The following is a 4,967-nucleotide window of genomic DNA, read 5'->3' on the forward strand; positions in this document are numbered from 1 at the left end:
CGGCGGACCGACCCTCCTTCTTACCCCGGCCGACGGAGCGTGGGTGGAGGCGGGCCGCGAGGAGCCCCTATCCCTTCATCGCTCCGGGGAGCCGGGGACGCGGCGCCCGGAGACCACGGCGGCAGCCGGATGCGCTTCCATGGCGGACACCACGCGCCTGTGGACAAGAGAGAGGCGAGCACAGGAACGCGCGGCGAACACACGGCCTTCGTCGCTGCCCGCCCGAGTAGTCTTCTGCCCTCACGCTCTGCAGGTAATGTCTCCTGGAAGCCGCTGCAGCTGTTTCTCAGCCCTAGGCCCCCACCCCCTGCGGCAGCTCATCACCGACAGCCTCCACCGCCCGCCCCCCTCCCACGGCGCGGGGGCAGCTGGGAGATGGAGTCCAGAGCCTGGTGGAGGCTAGAGGGGGCCGCCCCGCTGGGACTACAACTCCCAGAATGCACCACCTGTTCAGCTGCTTTGCTTCTCCCTCCCTCTCGCCCTCTCTGCCTTTGGCTTTCCTCAAGTCACAACCTTTATCTACCCACTGCGGGTTTTGTGTTCCCTGAACCTCGCGCGGTTGGCTGTGCCAAGCGCCAGAGGGATTTCAGCCGTTTACTCCACAAACAAAGCTTTTTGTTTAAAACTATGACTGACGAACCACGAGTAGGAAAGGGGTGGCAGCTCCCTGAAAAACTGGTTACAAGTGAACCTAGCCCAATAGTTGGGGGCAAAGGTTGTATACTTTGTACTTTTGAGGAAGTATCCCCATCCCCGCCAAAGAAACCACCCAGAGGCACGTAAGCTCCCTTTCCACCCTGGATGTTGTTCTATGTTTTCATAGGTAGTGTATTTCAAAAATGGTCCAAGGGACTTAAAGACGCCTGCTTTGCCTTTAATTCACCTGAGTTTTCAATTTAATCTACTACTTCTTTGAGACCAAGCAACAAATGACCCACAGCTGAAGATTTTGCTACTCTGGCTTGAACAAACCAGTGTGAAACAAGACACTTCAATAATCTCAAGTACTCTATCTCTACCTGAAATTAAAACTCCTCAATTCCTCCAGATGACATTCATTCATTAGAGAGATACACCCAAAAGAAGAGAGAATAAATGTGTGGATAGCCCACTTTTAGGAGGAACCAGATATAGCCTTCATGTTTTTTTTTGTGCCTCTGTTGCTCTCTACTTTTCCATTCTACAAATCTATTTACCTTGTACTCTCCCTCAAAACAAGCAAACCAAATCTATGCAGCAATCCCTTGATTTAATAAATATATTCTGGTCACACCCAGCTGCCTTACTCTGGGTGTATTCCCTAGGCAGCAGTGTTATGAACAAATATGTACTACAAGTGAAAATATTAAGGATAATAACTTTGCAGAAGATTTAATATAAAGTTCCTATGAAGAGAGAATGAACCCAGTGCAATTAAGATGTATTTACAAAAACTCAATGCTTTTTTCATAGATGGTTCAATTCTATTTCATAAATGAAATTTTATTAAAATATAATTGAATTGTTGCAAAGAACACAGCATAACTGGAAGGATTTATTTTAAATGTTTTTATCTCTCTCATTTACATATATCGAATAGCTAATAGATGTCAAGCACTGTTCTACATACCAGGGATACAGCAGTGAATAAGACAAGCAAAGGTGTTTATGCTCAAAATGCTTGTTATAGTTGGAAGATACAGACAATAGCGTAAATAAGGAAATCTCAGGAACTGCTAATTCTTATAATGAAAACAAGCAGGGCAGTGTGATAAAGATAGAGGTGGTATTTTATATTGGGGGATCAGGGAAGTCCTACTTGAGAAAGTGACATTTAATCTGAGATCTATGTGACAAGATAGATCCATCCATGGAAGAACCTAGAGGAAGAGTGATGAGAGTAGTTAGTGCAAAAGTCGTGAGGAGCAAACAAAACTTAGCCATTCCTCTAAGCCTGGGTAGTATCTCTCAACCCTGGATGTACATTTTGAATCACCCGAGAGATTTAAAAATTACAAATGGCCAGACTGTATTCCCATAGCTAATGAGTCAGAATCTGTGGAAGTCAGGTGCAAGAATAGTAGTTTTTAAAAGCTCCCAGGTGATTCTGTTGTGCACCCATAGTTCAGAACCATTGCTCTAAAGCAGTGATTCTCAAGGAATTGTCTATGGACTAGCTGAATCGGCATCATCTGAGAATGTGTTAGAAATGCAAGTTCTCAAGCCCTAACCCAGACCTACTGAATACAGAACTCTGGGGTAATCCAAGTAAAAGGTGCGGACTGGAGTAGTAATCAATAAAGTGAAAACTGGACAGGCTAGGGATATGTTTTGAAATAAGAACTATTGGGATTAGCTGAGATTAGATGTGGGAACTGGTGAGAAAAAGAAATAAAAAATGACTTAGTTTTTTATCCTGAGCTTCTAAGTGAATGCCAGTGCCATTTCTTGAAATGGAGAAGACTATCCGACCATCTCCCCCAGAATGCTTTAAGAACTCCTACGTTTACAAATGACCCTTAAATATCTGGGTGAAGGATGTTGTGACTAGGACACAGTCACAGTCAGGAACTAAAGCCTCCTAACTCTCAAAAGTCCAAGATCTTTTCCACTAACCCATGCTGCCAGATGTCTTATTTGCTATATTAGCATAGGTCACTTTTCTAAAGATAAATTCTGTAAGGGTTTTTAAGAATAAAGTTTGAGGTAACTCTTGAGCCACAGTTATTTCTGGAGTCCTATTTACTGTTCTCATTCCTGAATAAAATGTTCTACTCCCTCCTTTCTGACTACCTCAATCCTTCTTATCCTACAGTGTCTGTCCAGTTTCCTTCTGTTCACTTGTCTGTCTAGCTCCTCTAAGGCAATGGTTCTCAGCCTTACCCGTACATTGGAATTACCCAGGAAACTTTTTAAAAAGATCATAGGTTTCACATCAGGCATACTGAAGGTGGGGAGGGGCATATAAAAGGTCTGTTATCATTTATTTGATGAACAGTCAGACTTAAGAAACACCAGTACTAACTATATTTAAAATTTAATTGAGTATCTATCTTGTGAAAGCCCTTGGATTGTTTTATACTATTATTTAGTATTTTATCTAGACATATACATATATATTACTTAGTATTTCATATATTCGTGTGTATATAGGTGTGTGTGTATATATATGTATGTATGTGTGTGTATATATTTGTATATACACACACATACATAAAATCTTGTTTCCCAAATCTGATTCTTCAAGGGGAACATTTACCCCTCCCATGTTGTTTCCTTCCACAAGAGGGAAAGCTCTATTGGTAACACCTGGTCTCTTTATGCTACTTTATTCCCTCTGTCCCTGATCCTTGGTCAGAGGAGGAGTGACTTATCTAAATGGTTCATTTAGAAAAAACAAACTGGGTTTGCTGAGCTTGGCTCCTCCCACATTCCTCTTGGGTATGAGCTGCCTTGTGCCTCATCTGCACAGGCCTTTAGTATAGGGAGGGCCACTCGAATTCAGCATTGCCTCAACTTAAGGTTTAATTAACAGGCCTGACCGGCTCTCACATTATTGTATGCTCTCTGACTTACACTTTGTTATTAGTAAAGATGATGTTTTGGCCTCCATATGTCTTAGTCATTTTTTAAAATTTCTCAATCAGGCAACATTTATTGCTCCTCCTCAGTGATCCCACACTGCTTTTAAGATAATTAAGGAAAAAAGAGCCAGGAATTCAGCATTTATATACTGTCACATAGTAGGTGCTTGTCAGATATTGATTGATCCAAATGTTTGATCTTTAAAGCCTGGCAAGAGGGCTGAATTTTAGCCATTTGACCTCTAAATATTGTGGGAAGAATTATGCTCAATGTTGGATGGATACAAAGTAAACCCAGTCCTATGCCACTTTTTACCAAATATCTACTTTGTGCCAGATGCTAAGCTTGCCAGTGGCAATACAAAAATAAACAAAATATGCATCTTTACATAAAAGAACCCAAACTGGCTCAGCATTTTTTCAACATGAAATAAATTTAGTGAGTCATGACCAGTCACTAAAGAAATGGAATGGAATGGATCAATGTATACTACAAGTAGTAAAGGCAAGTACTTCTCATGAAACTTGTTTTAGTTATCTATGTATTTGTGTATGTATTTGTGCATGAATTGAGTTGCAATGCAAAATATATCACTGTGGATTCTAGGTTTTAAAAGTTAAAGATTTATAGTCTAGCAGGGGAGCCAGTTATGTATATAAGTGACAATATTAAATATTATTTTACATGCATAACAGGGATTTTATAGATGAGATTGAGGCTAAGGGAATCTCAGAAATTTGGTAGTAGGTATTTATGTCATACCACAAGAAAGGGGGCGACACTGGGAAAGTTCTTGGGAAAAGGAGAAGATTAAGGGGAAAGGCATCAACAAAGTCTTGCAGTCGTGAAAATACAGTTTGTGTGTGTATGTGGGAGAAGCATTAGCATTTAAGATTCCATGGAAAAGACACACTTTCTTTCAGTTCCAATGAATTTGAAGTTGAGATGTATAATGGTGGTTGAGAACTCCTGTTCTGTAATTAGACTCTGGCTATGAATTCTGACTTGTTTGAATTACTTCATCTCTCTAAGAGATATGCCTCTGTTACATTTGTGAACATCTGTAAAATAGACATAAAAATAGTACCTTCTTCACAGGGTTATTTTGAGAATTTAATGAGATGATGTAAAGAGCTTACTTAGCACAGTGCCTTGCACTTAAGAAGTCTTCAATAAATGTTGGCTATTAATCTTAATAACCTAATATATTCTAATATATATTATAGAAGGAATTGGGTAGTAGTATTGGCTTCATTCAATTCACTTTTACTTAATTTGGAAAACAGTCTGTTAGGGTTCGATCAGAGAAGCAGAACCACCATGTACATATGTAATAAGCTAATAAGGGAATCATTGTAAGAATTAAAGGCAATTGTGTGAATTAAAAGCAATTATTATGAGAG

This window comes from Rousettus aegyptiacus, unplaced genomic scaffold, assembly GCF_014176215.1.
Source record: "Rousettus aegyptiacus isolate mRouAeg1 unplaced genomic scaffold, mRouAeg1.p scaffold_m13_p_1, whole genome shotgun sequence".
NCBI classification, from domain to species: domain Eukaryota; kingdom Metazoa; phylum Chordata; class Mammalia; order Chiroptera; family Pteropodidae; genus Rousettus; species Rousettus aegyptiacus.